The sequence below is a fragment of the Cyprinus carpio genome, chromosome A19, assembly GCF_018340385.1.
Source record: "Cyprinus carpio isolate SPL01 chromosome A19, ASM1834038v1, whole genome shotgun sequence".
In the NCBI taxonomy this organism is placed as follows: Eukaryota; Metazoa; Chordata; class Actinopteri; order Cypriniformes; family Cyprinidae; genus Cyprinus; species Cyprinus carpio.
In genome coordinates this window covers 8,101,536-8,118,659 of record NC_056590.1, presented here as the reverse complement: position 1 = coordinate 8,118,659, position 17,124 = coordinate 8,101,536, and the positions used below count along the sequence as shown (strand labels likewise).

Genomic DNA, 17,124 nt, shown 5'->3' with positions numbered 1-17,124 from the left:
TACGAGAAGACAGCCCAAGAGAGATGAAGAGAGAAAGACATCAACGAAAACACAAAAGTGGTACAGTGTCGATATGTACATCTTACACAGGGCTCAAAAACTGAAGTAGATTTACATACAGGTGGGTGAGAAACCTGGTCAAATCACACCCACTGAACAACATAAAAGACTAATGAAAAATGAAAAAGAACAAGAGAATAGCATCAGCATCACAGAAGGTTGGAAGAAGGGCCCTCGAGGGCCTCAGTAGAGGGTTTATTGAGAGGCTAACAGATATGTTCTCAAGAAAAACAGAAGATATCAGTAATTTTGGACAGTTTATGGATTGATACAGCTGACTGAGAACATTTGAAGTTACAATTTTCAACTTGTGTGCAGATTCACAAACACATTCTAGAACTGTTCTACCACAAATCCTTAGGAGTAGCTTAATTTACTGTAAAAATGGCATAGACTGAAATGCTAAAACTGAAAGAAAACGTACTGAAACACTGAATTATGACGCATGGTTCAGTCTTCAGACCTGACGTCATCTAAAAAGTGAAACTGAATGAATAAAGACTGTAATCTCACAAGCATAAATTAAGCCTAGACCCAGAGCATCATTAACAGTTAATGATAATTAAACGCCTGGGAATATAAAGTCACTTCAGTACAGTACAACAATATTAATAGGCTATACTCTTGCATACCTCTTTCTTTCCTTTCCTTATGGTCAACAAGAGCATTAAACCTTTTCCCAACTGGCTTTTCTTCACTGTGCATTTGCTCCACAGGGAAACAACTGCAGATGCTTTCTCAGAAGTCCATTCAATTCATCATCTTAAAAGAATAAATATATTTACTGGAAGGTAAAAGCAAGATATTATTCTCGGTTTTTAAAATACAATAACATAACAGTATAAAACCACCACAGTTAGTCTCAACAAGATACACCATTTACCGTGACTGCTTGTTCCCTGCGAAATGTATTTGACCTCTGATAGGAATATTGAGAGGGATTAGAGTGTTTCTTCTAAACAAATCAAGGGAAAACATCCACTGATAACTTTGATTTAAATAAATTTAAATAAATAAATGAGACAGAGGACCCGCCCCTAGCTACTGAACCAATCATAATTGACCTCCAAACACGTGTGGTGTTGCATTATGGGTGCAAGTGAGCTTTACTACGGGTGTAGGCAGCCATTCGGAGCACTTTTTAGATTGACTACCACTATTATCTGAAGCAAATACTAGCAGTATAACTTTTTGTTGTTGTTTGTTGCATGGGAGTGTGTGTGTGTGTGTCCTGTATGTTTCTCAGTAGACTGTAAGTTTGTTCAACAGTCAGCAAACATCGGGTTTCTGCAACGCATGACACCTGAATCTGTTGGTAAATGTGTAAATTAGAGCTAGGGAGGAGAGGCCATGTATGAGGTAAAGAGCGTGTAAGACGGAGTGTGTGTTTGTCAGAGGGAGCGATGTGCGCTGAGGTGGCTCAGATGCTGTGGTGTGTAAGCTTCAGGTGCTGTTGGTCAGAGTAGATCCGGGCTGTACAGAACCTTCAGAGCCATCTGGCAGAGAAGAGACAGGACCAAACAAAAAGAAGACATTGAAAAATGACATTTGTCAGTGTGATCGGCAAACACAAGGCATAAACACAAAAAATATGTTACATACGTTACTGTCTACAAAATATCTATACTATTACTACATCTCTTAATAATAAATTAAATTAACCAAAATTTTCTTACAGCTCATACACAAAAATATAAAGAGTACTATCTCAAATAAATGCTGTTCATTTAAACTTTCTATTAATCAGAAAATCGTGAAAAAAAAAAAAAAAAAATGCATCACAGTTCCAAAAAATATTAAGCACCACAGATTTATAACAATAAAACGTTTTTTTTTTTTTTTTTTTTTTTTTAAGCAGCAAATCAACATATTAGACTGATTTCTGAAAGATCATGTGAAACTGAAGACTGGAGTAATGATGCTGAAAATTCAGCTTTGCATTTCAGGAATACATAAAATTTTAAAATACATTAAAACTGAAAACTGTTATTTTAAATTCTAATAATATATTCATATATTGCAGTTTTTAATGTATTTTGGGTTACATTAATGTAGCCTTGGTGAGACTTTTTTCCCCAAAAAAAAAAAAAAAAATCTTTAAAAGATTGGTAGTTTAACAGGAGTTAAATTAAGACCCAGGTAGGGCGTTACTACATCTGAAAAAAAATTGCAGAAGCAGGGAAAGTTATTATCTGAAGAAAGGAAACATTATCCTCATTAGAATAAACGCACTGAATAATTATGCACTATAAAGATCAGGAAGGCTTTATTAACATTAAGTTAATTAGGTGAGCTTTGATTTAATGTTTTAACCCCACCCACTCCCAGAGCATCAGTGAGAAGGATCACAGCATTACCGTTGGATGAAGCTACGGTCTGTGCGCGGGCATGAGGTGGAATGAGAGTGGAATTGAGCTGCGGCTGAATCATCAGCTCTGAAATAAGAGAAACACACTCTGTTGACAGACCTTGAAGTAGAACAAACAACTAAGAAAAATATCACATTTTAAGAGTATCAACATTTCACACAAACTATCTCTGGGTTGAATGGTAAAAATAAAAGAATAAATAAATGTGCACGCACTGCTCCAATAAGCAATAGCAGAGAAAACCAAACCCATAAAAGAAAGAAAAGCAGCAGGATATTTGCTGCTAGTCTCCTCTCAATGGCTTCTGTAGTATTTCATTTTCTTCCCTGAAGTTCAATTTTGTTAGTCAAGGTTTCTAGCACCAGACGTAGTTGTAATTTAGTATTACATGACCATTTGCTGCCCTCTCTCTCTCTAAGCCTCAGAATTAAAGGAATGGTTCATCCATAAATGAAAATTCTGTCATAATTTATGCACACCCATGCCTTTCCAAATTTGTATTATTTTATTTCTTCTGCAGATCACAAAAAGGAATTTGTACCGGCCGTGCAATTAATTTCAACGCAGAATTAAGCTTTCAAGCTTCAAAAAGAATGTTAAAGTATCAAAATGATTATGAAGTATTCCACAGGACTCCCTCTGAAGTCTTCTGAAATCATACGATATTTGAAATTGAAATCATTATTCTTGTGCTGTTCAGAAGAACGTCATGATGGATGTCAACAAATATGATGGCGAGCATTTAATGACAGATCTTTTGTATTTACATACACCACCTTTAAAAGTTTGGGGTCACCCAACAGTAATATTGTGAAATATTAAAACAATTTATAACTTTTTTTATATATATATATTTTAAAATGCAATTAATTCCAATGATGCAAAGCTGAATTTTCAGCACCATTACTCCAGTCTTCAGTGTCACATGATCCTTCAGAAATCATTCTAATATGCTGATTTGCTGCTCAAGATACATTTATTATTAGTATCAATATTGGAAACAGTAAAGCTGCTTAATATTTTTTGTAGAAACCGTGATTTCTTTATCTTTTTTCAGGATTTTATAAATGAAAAATTAAAAAGAATAGCATTTATTTGAAACTGAAATCTTTTGTAACATTACAAATGACTTTACTGTCACTTTAAGACCCCAAACTTATGAATGGTAGTGTATGTAAATAATTGGCTAACCTCTCCGGACTGCTGTGTATACTGTCATTCATCATGGCAGGCGTGGATGTGGTCGTTTTATCATACTGTGTGACTGCTTCAGCTCTGAACAAGCTGTTCCTGCAGAGTAGTTTTAATAAATGGTCTAGGTGCACTGGGGAGGGATATCTCATGTCTCCAATAAATGATTCTCACAGCTGAATTTACAGTAAAGGCGGATTAAATACTGATCTAGATCCTTGTTCTGAGATGGAATAACATCAGGCTAAACTGACGCTAATCCTACAGAAATCTGTTTTGTTGAGATGACATCTGGACGCAATCAGTGAGAAGTTTGTTGCAAAGGATAACCTGTCGTGGTGAAGTTGAAAACTGCCATGTCGTGGTAAAGTTCTGAAGTTGAAAAAGCGGAGGCTCAAAATCTCGCAAGATCCAAGCTGCAAAATGTAAAAAAATAAAAATATCTCTGCAGACATTATGGTGCCAGGTGCAAAAATTTTTTTACGATGGCGCAGCTCGTCAAAGAAGTGTTCATGTTTGTTTTCCAGCGCAAATGGTGATCTGAAAAACTGGAGCGCGAATGTGTGAGTTTTGAAACTCGAAAACAGAGTTTTTGCAGGCTGTGGTAAAAAAAAAAAAAAATCTCTGCAAACATAATTTTGTTTTTGACTTTTTCCTTCTTCAGCCAACAGCACAGGGCGATTGCAATCATTTTTTCAGGCGGAGTTCTTGGTTTAATTTTGACAACCTGTGGAAAACTGAATGAAATAGGTGAAAAAAAGTTTTGATGTCAAAAAAAGGAAATGAAACCAAAGTTATTACAGACATCTGACTCCTATTAGAGCCGAGTTCGTTGTAGCCCACACAGTTGCGATTGCGACTCACGTGATTAGCGTATATATCTGCGAAAATGAAGCTTCGCAAACTTCGAGGGATTTCTGCTCTTGGCCAATGCTAGGACATTCCAATCAAAAGTCGTATTTACTGGAAAGGTGGGATTACACACTTTCCGCAACGAAAGGCACAAATCCAAACAAGGATGCTTCTCTGAATCACTAAAGGGAAAATGTGGGCTGGATAGCGTCCGGGTTCAAAAATAAGGCTGACTTCTATAGATATCTCCAACTGTAAGGCCACTATATTGTACCACTGAATGTAATATCACAACCAGAAATATTGCAAACTTTTCACTGAGACAGGGCACATAATTTTATAAACGTGTTTCTATCAGTATGTGAGGCTCAGTCTAAAAAAAAAAAAACTGTAATTTAAGATTTTACTCTCAGGAAATGAATATGAAATAGTGATTCTCCTCCAAACATGTACAAAAATCCTGAAAATCGCGCCTGTCGTCTGACTTGAAATACCCTAATACACATACAGTTAGAAAAAACAAAGGGAATTTTAATGTCTCAGATGAGGATTGGGAGAAAATATTTGTAAAACACAAGAAGGAAATCCACAAGCTCATCCATGCAATGGAAAGTCTCAATTTAAGTTTGTGCAAAACCCTAAAGATTTATCGCTAGGTGCTTTTTTGAAGAAGAAAAAACTTGCTAAAGGGGTCTGCAACACTAAGTTGGCAACACTGTACATCTCCAGGCCATGGGTCAAACAGAAAATGAGTCATTCGCTGCGGAAGTGTGTATATTGATGCACCGCGGGCCTATCAGTGGTAAACTCAGTGGCTACTGGCAAATAGTATAGTGAATTCCCGCGACAAGTCGGTAGCCTTATTTTTGGACCGGACCGGACGCTATCCAACCATAGACGCGGTTCTTCTTGCAGCTCTAGACGGGGACCGCCCTGTGGCCAGAGATCCGTGCATCCTCTGTTTGCGTATCCTGTTCGCTTTCGTCATTGGCGGGGCATCGGTCAATCCCACCTTTCCAGTAAATACGACTTTTGATTGGACTGTACGTCAGCAGATTGGCCAAGAGCAGAAGGCCCTCCTCCAGGCTTTTTTTTAAGTTGTTTGCGAATCATTTTCTATATTTCAGGCGGAGCTGCGTGACAAACGCTGCCACAAATTGAGTAGGCAACTGTGTGGGTAACTCCGCAAAGTCGGTGTTGTAAACTCGGCTCTGAAAAAATAGTCTGCAATAGGAGTGCAAATGTAATGTAATTGATAAGTTCGCCCTTTCGAACTAGTTTTCAAGTTTCAAAACTTTTTTTCACCTATTACGCACACCAGTTTTCAGAACTATTTACAAGGTTTCAAATCTGGAAAACAAACTATACACTGGGAGAACAGTGACAAATTCGAAACTCTGAAAAAAATGATTGCACAACACCGTAAAAAAGAGTTGAACAGTGGATTGAAAACTCAAAACAAAATTATGTTTGCAGATATTTATTTGTTTACCATTTGAAAAAACTCTGTTTTTCAGAGTTTCAAAACTTTTTTTCAATCCAAATGGATAGATTATATTAAAACCTGGAAAACAAACTAATACAGATTTTAAAAATCTGAAAAATGACATGTAAAAAAAAATGTTGCAGTCCTGATTAGGAATCTCAAAAACACAACATAATGTTTGCAGAGATATGTTTTATTTTTTTACATTTTGCAAGCTTGCAAATCTTATTTTTCGATCTTGCAAAACTTTTTTTTTGTAAGATAGCTTTCGAACACTTAGTTTCAACCTTTCATAACTTTATTTTCAGTTTTGAATCATGGCAGGATAAGGCGCAGCTCGTGCCTCACCTGTCGTGGTGAAGTTAAAAAGCGGAGGCAGCTCTCGCCCGCTGGGCAGACGGGTGCCAGGTTGGCGCAGCTCGTCAAAGAAGGCATGTAAGCCTTTGAGCGGAGTTAGTCGCTGACTCAAATTAGACAGCCGAGAGCACAGGGCGATTGCCTCAGGCGGAGTTCTTGGTTTAAACACCTGTGGAGGAATGACATAAGAAAGAGAGATGTCAAAGAAAAGGAAATGAAACCAAAGTTAACAGACATCTGACTCAAATTAGATATTCGTTGTAGAATATATATATATATATATATTGATCGATTTCGAATTTGGACTAATCTAGGAATTTCAAATTATTACACATTTTTCAACAAGGGCAAAATCCAAAGCTTTGAATCACTAAAGGGAAAATGTGGGCTTATTCAAAGTGACTTCTATAGATATCTCCAAGTAAGGCACTATATTGAATGTAATATCAAACCAGAAATATTGAAATTCACTGAGACAGGGATAATAAACGTGTTTCTATCAGTATGTGAGGCTCAGTCATGTAATAAGATTATCTCAAAATTATATAATGGATTTCTCCAGACTGTACCCTAAAACACATTTTATGTTGGAAAAATGGAAGGGAATTTTAATGTCTCAGATGAGGATTGGGAGAAAATTTATAAAACACAATGGAAATCCACAAGCTCAGCCATGTGGAGAGAATTTAGTTGGAAGAATGTTATTAGGTTCTTTATTACACCATCATAGAAAAAACACAGGGAAGGGTACTAGCTGCTGGAGATTATGTGGGAAAAAAGGAAGCTAACCACTACCATATTTTTTGGGAGTGTCAAAAATCAACCCCATATTGGCAAGAGATTAAATGGAATCTGGAAGCGGTTTTTGAAGTAGAGATTGTTTTCAATTGTGAATCTCTATATTTGGGTAATATAAATTTAGATAGGTGGAACAATAATGATAAGAAACTGTTGTTAATTCTTCTGGCGGCTAGTAAAAAAAAAAAAACAAAAAAAAATTTAAAAAAACAAAAAACAACAACAGAACAACAGATTAATAAAACAAAAAACATTTAATTAATATATATGGAAAAAAACATACTTTATATTAAAGAATTTAAAACAAAATTTATATATAATATTAAACCGGTACACCCAGATTTTTCTTGAATTGTAATTATTCTTTTAAGGTATCTTTTTGTACGAGTTGTAAGCAATAGCTCCCCATGTTCTTTTGAATATAGTTGTTGTTAAAAGGAAGAAAATATAATGCGTATGTAACATTTGAGAAATTTGTTTTCAAGATTGAGGGCATACTTACTCTGTATATACATACTCTCCATAGTAATATTAAGGTGTATGTATGTTTCCATTCATTTATTTATTTATTTTTTCTTTCTTTCTGAGAAATTATGTATGTCCTGATCTCTATATGTATTTTCCCTCTGAAAATAAATAAATAAATAATAATAATAAAAAAAAATTACAATACAAGAATTACATTAAAATGACCCTTAAATAAAGCAAGCAGTTATTTTTATTTCGTTAAAAATGGCCCAAAAGAGACCTCCGAAGTAGGCTACCAGAAAGGGGGGAAAAAAAAACTTTGTATTTAATCCCTGCATTGTTTTAGTCATAGGCCTACATGATAAATATCAAATATGTAATAGCTTGACTACAAGTTTAAAAACAATGCTGCAATTATAATTAAGGAAATTACCATCATGAAATGTGTTTACATGGACGATAATACCAAAAAGAAAGAGAAACATTGGAAAATAGGCATATTTTATTCAAGACATTATTATATGACATCAACATGCATTTATCATTATTACAAGTTATTCACCCATCAGTTCTCCTCAAAAAAAAAAACTAAATTCATTTCAAACTCTATTATTTTTCCCCATCAGTTTTCCTCAAAAAAAAAAAACTAAAAACACAAAAAAATTTGTGTGATAAGAACAGAGGGGAAATTATTAGCAACACAAAAATAAAAGCAAGGCTAATGTTTTCTGTTAGTTTAAGCACAAACTATTCATAGTGGTGCTGCAGCTGTCCAGCCATTATTAACAACAAACAAAACAGATAATATGCAAGTCAGGAGATTTGTCTGGCCAGGGCTGATGTTAAAATTCATAGTGGTGCTGCAGCTGTCCAGGTTTTATGATCACGACACCATATTTTTCATATTCAGCATTGGCATCTGTGATTAAAGGGTACCTATTATGCCCATTTTTACAAGATGTAATATTAATCTTATGGCTCTCCTGAATGTGCACCCGAAGTTTCAGCTCAAAATACCATACAGATCGTTTATTATATCGTGTTGAAAAGTGTCATTTTTGGGGCATGTCTAAAAAGTGCTGTTTCAGGGGTGTGTTCATTTACATGAAAATGAGCTGCAACTTCCCACCCGACTCCAAAAGGGGGCGGAGCCTTGACATCTCTGCTTTGCATATGGCAATAAACAGAGAGGAGAAGCAACATGAGCGAGAGAGAGGACCGGTATTCAGCCGTACATGTACGAACCGGACAGCAGAAGAAACAATATTAGGTTCGTTCGAGATCAAAGTAAAAGTGACATCAAAGTACCACAAGTGTGATTAGAGAGCAGACGTCTCTTTGAGCTTTTGAATCGCTCTCGTTGTATTTTGCTTTCTGTGTTTCCACCGCGGTCTAAAGTACCGGGAAGATTAGGCAAATAGTCTGGTAACGTAGTTCTGCGCGTGTTTCTCAAAACAAAGTACGCAAATGTCGGACTTGCATCCTCGGTAGTTCGGACTTTGCGAGTTCAACTCGGGAGTGTGATCTCCCACGAACGGGACGACGCAAGTCCAGTAATTCTGCAAACAGCAGTGTACTTGATAACATCAGTCAGCTCGCCTTGGCTACTGCAATTTTCCTCACTGTATATTCACAATAAGACGAAATAGGATATCAAACACCAATGCCTCCTTTCGTTTTCATTTAAACATAATAATAGCTGCAGAAATGTACTTAGTTCATGGAAATGTGTTTATATACAGCCTATTTTACAATGAAACAAAATATTATATCAACTGCCTCTTTTTATTTTCATTTTAAAATATAGATAAATTGAATAAAGACCAAATATTACCAGTTAGATTTGGTTACACAAAACAAATTATGTTTTATGTTTAACCACTAAAGAGACATCAGAGCCAGCGGCAAATGTCAGAAGGACTAGCCGAGTTGAGATTGCTCTCGTCGGTAAACATGAGCACTGAGCTCCTGCTGATCGTCTTCGAAATCGGCGAAACATTTTTAAATAGGTGCCATCTTTATAAATAAACCACAGATTTGATTTTTAAACACCTATATTCTCACCTGAAATACTTTTAAAACTACATTTCGTGACACAATAACAGTAATATTTTGAAAATTATCTGAATAAATGGTGGTTGAAATCACAATGCTGCGTGAACTCAACCAATCAGCATGTTTAGCGCCCAAGTCCCGCCCCCGAAAGCTCGGGACCTTTGTAAAAAAAAAAAAAAAAAAAAAAAGTACTACCTCGCCAGCAGGGGAGGGGCATTTTTTTACCCGGAACTTTATTTAGATCCTGGTTCCTGTGGTGGAAACACACCGAATACCAGCCCAAAGTCCCTAGTTCCTGGGTAAAGTTCCAGCGGTGGAAACGCAGCTTAATATACTTGTATACTTGCGACCCAGTTGATCACTCGGAGACAAAATGGCGGACTTCATATTGCGGACAGGATCCAAACCGCTCATTTTTTGAGCCTGGTTTGGTTTTATGAAGATTAAAAAAAAAAAAAAGACTGGTTGAATTTTGAGCATTCTGGCTGTGTTCACAGAATTCCAACACACATTTCTGTCCAAAATACCTTGTAAAAGTGGATTTTGCATAATAAATGTGCCCTAATTGCAGCTCTTTCATGGATGTTGGCTTTGTGAAGTTCTCTGTGGTTGTTTTTTTGGAAACAGGGTCTTGAAAGTGAATACTGAAGTTTTCTGTCACTTTACTGCAGTAAATTTGTGTTGTCTGGACACAAACCTTCTTAGTATTTGATGGTCCCTATTATTCACTTTCAGTTTTTGTGCACGATTTGTCCTTTTTGGACGTTTGACAAGTCATCCATATTACCCACTGCTTGTACTAAACATTGCTTAACACAACTTAAGACTACACTGATTTATAAACTACAGAATATAGACAATGATAAGATGAATATAATGTAATTGCAACTGCTGAATTTGGTAAGTATAAAACTTAATGTAAGACACTCAAACGTTCCCTTACATGTTGGTCAGATGATTTCTTCCTGTCTCTTGAACAAAACAAGCAGTAAACTTGCAGACTGTCAGAAGTTGTTACATGAGAATATTTATAAGCCAGTTTTATAACACTGCTAACCGATACCACATGGCTTTGGCTGTAGATGCTTGTCAGATATTTGTGAGAGGTTTTACCTTGGTCCATGGATGTGCTTTGATCTGTGGGAATTTGAACTCTGTGTAGTTCGGGTTCATTTCACGGATCTGTTCTCTTGTGGGTGTTCCAAGCACCTGAGCAGACAGACAGAAACAACCGTAAGGAATGATAGGTTAAAGTAAAAAAAAAAAAAAAAAAAGTTTTTGAAAGAAGTCTCACATTCATTTGATCAAAAATACAGCCAAAAAAATTGTAAAACATTATTACAATTTAAAATGACTGTTTTCTATTTGAATATATTTTAAAATGTAATTTATTCCTTTAATGAAAAGCTGAATTTTCAAGCTGAAAATCATTCTAATATGCTGTTTTTTTGCTCAAGAAACACATCTTATTATCAATGTTGAAAACATTTGCGCTGCTTCATATTTTTGAAGAACCTGTGATGCAATTATTTTAGGATGTATTAGTGAGTAGAAAGAACAGCATTCATATTAATTTTTTTTTAAAAATCTTGCTGACCTCATTTTGAACAGTAGCCTAAATAGACTCAGTTAGATGCTGATTAAGTAAAATAAAGCCTTTGAGGACATCATAAGTCTTCTTGCCTAACAGTGTGGAACTGAATCTAAAAATAAAGCTCAAAAGTAAAGGGTTCTGTTTACCTTTATGATCTCCACTAGCTGGTCCACACCACTGTCTCCAGGGAAGATGGGCTGCCCCATCAGCAGTTCGGCCAACACACATCCGGCCGACCAGACGTCAATGTTAGAGGTGTAGTCTGTCGCACCAAAGATGAGCTCAGGGGCGCGATAGTATCGTGAGCAGATATAAGAGACGTTGGGCTCACCCCTCACCAGCTGCTTTGCACTGAGAGAGACCGATTTGAATTACAAGAAAAACTTTAATCAGACAGTCAGTATGAAAAAAATGACAGATTTATACTTCCTCAATAAAACAAGCACTTAATAATGCTCAAAATCTCCTTCCATCCCAGTACAAAATAGAGTATTTCACCACTATTGATCAAAAGTTTCTGTATTGAATGTTTTGGATTTTTTTTAAATTAAAGCGGGTAAAAATTTAATGGACTAAAACGTTTCTGAATGACAGAACTTCAGGGAAAACAGCTCCCAAATTCAATACAGCGGTTTCACTTTCAAACAGAGCGATTTTCAGCTCTCTACTCAGCCAAATAACTATTTTCAAGCCTTTGATTTGCCAAATTGTCCACTTTTTACAGACACAAAAAGCAGTGTTCATGTTCCCTCAAAAGAAAACGGCCTGAATGCCATCAAGAGCCTTACACAATCACAAATTAAATACTTGAAATTGCAATAAATTAAACAAATGTGGTCTGCATTACAGTGGTCAACATGTCTGCCTATCATCCAACAGTTCAAGTGGTTCTCATAAAAACAGCTCTAAAAAGACTGTTTTTAATGGGAATCCATCGGAAAAAAGCAGCCAGATTTTGGCCTGGAGGACGAAGGATCACATCAAAGAGACAATCAGATCGGCACCATCAACATCTGGATGCATATTGCTTCTGTCAATGAACCGTGGACAAGAACAATGACTTTTGCTAACATATTTAACAATGCACTATCAAAAACAAACATGATTTACAAAGACCGGAGGCAGGGCGAGATAATGCATCTCCAATACACATCAAATCTAGACATCAACTAAGGCCCACACTTACAAAGTGGTGCACTCTCGAAATATAATGACTATTATAGTGTAACACCCATTAAAACTGAACATAATGTTGACTGGTGGGCAGGAGGACACATTTGAGAAGCCATCAAATCCACCCGCTCACTCTCTCTCTCAAACTGCACTGACCTGCCAAAGTCACAGAGCTTGAGAACAGCTGTTTCTGGGTCCACAAGAAGGTTCTGTGGTTTGATGTCTCTGTGACACACGCCCTGGGAATGGATGTAGGCCAAACTGCGGAAAAGCTGATACATATACACCTAAGAGAAAACAAGAACAACAAACATAAATATCTTTATATTAAAGAAAAAGGCAATATCTTAATCAGTCTTAATCATTGTTATTTTAACAAAGACTGATTAATGAAATTAATTTATTATTCATTAATATATACATTCTAAATATTATTCAGCAATATTCACATTAACCCATTCTGTCAAAAATAATTAAAATATACATCTAAAAAAATAGAAAAACAAATTCTAACGATGGGACTCATTTCAAAATGAATCAGAATATTAAGCAGGAAATAATGTATGGTGGGCTGTGGGATTTTATTTTATCCATCATGACTGTAGGCTGTAATATTTTAATCTAATATTTATTTCCTGTCCATATGGTTTTGGTTATGTCAGCAAAAAGAAAAGTTGTCTCAGAGGTGTGAAAAGTTTTTATTAAAGCAGTAAGCCTTGAGAGGCTGTGTGTCGGTGATTTTCCCACAGTGGCATAATAAAAGACACAATAAAAGAAATATAATAAATTTATATAAAATGTATTTATCATGATCGGATTAATTCTTCTGCCAACTAAAATAGCCTAACTGGAAGCTGCTTGTGTTTGCATATCTATACACATATTGTAAATGTAGTACATCAACAGCATTGTGCATAATAAGACCAAAAAAATGTATAGAGAATAAAACTGGTAAGTTTTGATTTGTGGTGCCTTGTCGAAATGTCAAGAATTTAAGTATGTCTGTTCAGTCAACTTTACCTTCACAAAAAAGATAGGAATAATGGTTTTAGCTTTGCTGAATTGTCGTGCCACCCTGTAGACCGTCTCAGGCACATAGTCCAGCACCAGATTGAGGTAAACCTCATCCTTCTGTGGAAAAAAGACACATAAGCCTCTGTAGGTTATGACAAACAATAACCTACCAAAAATACACTACGTGGCCAGAACTATGAAGGAAAATCCTTGTATCCCTATTTCAACATTTAACCAAAATACTTCCCAGAAGTGTGGAAGCAGTTATAGCAGGAGCAACTCTTTATTAATGCCCATACATTCAACAAGCACATACTTGTGTCCATAGAACAGGATATCAGAATGGAAAGAGTCACCGTTATTGTTTTAACTATAACAATCTAAACCTAATTCAACAGATATTCTCATGACATACATGACTGTTCAAAAGTTTAGGTGTCAAAAGTGCTCAACAAGGATGCAATTATTTAATTAAAAAATACTGTAAAAAAAATTCTGAAATATTATTACAATTTAAAATAACTTTTTTCTATTTATACATTTTTAAAATGCGATTAATTTTTTATAGGAACCACAATTCTTTTTTCAAGATTCTTTGATGAATAAACAGTCCAAAAGCACAGCAATTATTTGAAATAGAAATCTTTTGTAAAATTATTAATGCCTTTACTGTCACTTTTGATCATTTAAAAGCATCCTTGCTGAAAAATAAATAAAAATAACAATTATTATAATAATTAATGACCCTAAACCTTTTAACAGTAGTGTACATGTTGTTTTCACTTTAAACTCATAATATAGATCTTTGCCACAAATGTCACAGTTCTTTTACCTTCTCTCCACTGCAATAGAAGAAATAGCGCAGCCTCACTATATTGCAGTGGTCCAGTTTTCTCATGACCTGAAGTTCTCGGTTCTTCATGAACAGAGAAGAAAGACTGTTAGCATCTCTCAGGGATAAGAGATGTCACAATATTTACAAGCAATTAGTCACGACAGTACAATTCCCCTACAGCAGCCTGGGTTTAAGTGCCTCATTCAAGGGCACAGTGTGTGCTTTGGTAGTGGACAGCACACGTGGGTCATGGAAATGGAAATAGATGGTGGTGTTGGTCGTATAACATACTGGTGAGATATTCAAATTTAGAATACTGAGACTGAGAAGGTCTCAGAGAACCCAAGACTGCTCCCAATTAATATAAAGCATCTGTTGACTGTCAGGTAACATAAAAAAAACAAATGGACACTTACATTTTGAGTAATACATTGTTGTTGAAGTAATCTTTACAACTAGTGGATCACGATGAGTGTTAAGTTAGTATTATTTATCAACTAGTATTAACATTTTAATTTGCTTTTATTTTTCTGTTTTCATTTTAATTTTAGTTTGAGTTTTAGTATTTTGGTACGTGATTTTGTCATGCCATGTTTGCAAATACTTCTATATAGCGTAATTTTTATTTCAGGTTTAGTTATTTTAGTATTTCAACTTACTGAAACTTATTTCAGTTAGTTCCCAAGACTACCAAAAACATTTTTAATACTTTTAGTTAGCTATTAAAAATTACACATATACCTAACTATTGAATGCTTAACTGTGTATATGCAAGTGTACAGTGAGTCTCTTTGCTAATTACATACAAAAAAGAGTTTGTGACCTGGTCAATAAATAGTTTAATTCAGTTTCAGTTTAAATCAAATTCAATTTCAATTAAACAAAAATGTAAAAAACAAAAAACTAATCAAAAGAACAACTAACCAAGCATTAATTTAGTACAAAGTAACCCACTTTTTCGAGTTTTTCTAACTTAAGGTTTACAGTGTTTTATTTAAGTTTTTTTGTAGACTAGAAGACTAGAAGGAAAATGCATCTTTAATTTAGTACAAAGTAACCTAATTAGGCAGTTATGTTCCACTACACAGGAATTATTCTTAAAAAAAATATGTAATTGAACAGAGCGAGTGAACAAGTATTTATACGCTTGTGTGTGTGTGTGTAGGACTGTGTCATACCTTAAATCGCTTATCCTGAAGTACCTTCTTGATGGCCACCCACTCCTGACTGTCAATGAGGCGTGCCTGATACACCACGCCAAAGGAGCCATTACCGATCACCTTGATATCGGTGTAGGACACCTCCTGCGGGCGGTCCGGGCCCTGCCCTGGGGTGGCAACCACTGTGGTCACCTTCCCACTGTCTCCTACAACACATTCGAGACATTAGATCTGATTAGATCCCTGGGTGTAAACGAACAAATATGCGGCAGGAAATTATATTCATTCAGAGAGTGATGCTGTTCTCTAAAATAAACATATTCCTACCTACTTGGCATTTACAGGGAGTATTCTTTCAAAACATAATGTTAAGAAAATATACCCATATATTTTGACTAAAAAAGTAATTTATTTGTACGAATCACTGTGACCACAAAGTTTCTAGTGGTATAAAAGCTGTAGACTGATGTCTCATTCAAGTGTACTTGGCAAAGAGTGTAAAAAACTAAAGAGTCTAAAGGAAACATGGCACGTATATCACTAAATATGGGCCTGACGGGTCCTTCACACAGGACATTATGACAGCGGGTGTGTCAGGACAGGTAGTCACCACCCATTCAACATGCCCTGCAACCTAGTAAGCTGCCTAGTAAAGCATTTAAACAATCATTTTAATAACAGAGCCTTTGAGAGAAACATTGCTGTCAACCAGTTATACTTCCTAGTGTGCTGCCTACTTAGGCAACATTATCCACATTCACTCTACACAGCTGACTAAGATACTACCAGTTTTTTTGAGATCATACCGTGGTAAAATCATGTTATTTTGGGGTATGGGACAACTGTAATGCTGTTTCATCTGGTAGCAGCATCGTATTATTTTAAGTACCATATAAATACAATTTCACATGAATACAGAAATCAGTAACGTTACCATGTTATATAAAAGTACAATGGTAATGCCATAGGATTTTCTGTTAATGTCCCAAAAGGCCGTCTGCGCAGCTCAGCTGGTTTTGAGGCACAGTCAGTATTTCTGGGTTTATAATTTAACTCAAAATTGTGAATTTTTTCCTAGGTTAGCTTAGGCTAGTTTCGTTGAGATGACATAACTGTCAACATCAAGAAAACCTGGGTGTGTTGTTTAATCACATACACGATATGAACATTAAACACTCATAACTGAGATAACTTCGCTTGTATACTCACTAGAAAGTTTTAAATTTGCGCAAGCAGATGAACTGTCCGCCGAGGCCTGTGAGACCCCGGGCTTTCCTGCGTTGCTCCCCACGACAGCGGCGGATCCGGCGGATGCCGCAGCGGCTCCGGACGCCCCCTGAGGCTCAGCGAACGAGGTCGTCCTGGGCCGCCCGCTGCCGCTCATATCTGACTGAAAGTGAGGCTGTGGGGCGAGGATCAGCGGTTCCCTCGTCGACGTTGCCAGGTGCGGGGTGAAACATTGGGTTAAAAACGATAAGATGACAAACCTTTTTGCCGCGACCCTCAGCGTTCACCCACTCGCTCACGCGCTGAGAACACGCGCAGCCTCCTGGGGGATGCAGTTCGGGCGCGCTATATTGATCCGGACCCAGAACTACAGGAGCAGGTGTCACACTGTCTGCCTTTAACTTTATCATGCACGATTAGTTATTTTTGTATGATGATGATGATGATGATGAAAATAAGTAGTAGTAGTAAAGAAATAACTAAAA

At 36.2% G+C, this 17,124-nt stretch overlaps 1 pseudogene; it reads right to left on the bottom strand.

Annotated features, from left to right (window-relative positions):
* Positions 1–219: 219 nt before the first annotated feature.
* LOC109111356 lies at positions 220–17,002 on the bottom strand (annotated as a pseudogene).
* Positions 17,003–17,124: the final 122 nt, after the last annotated feature.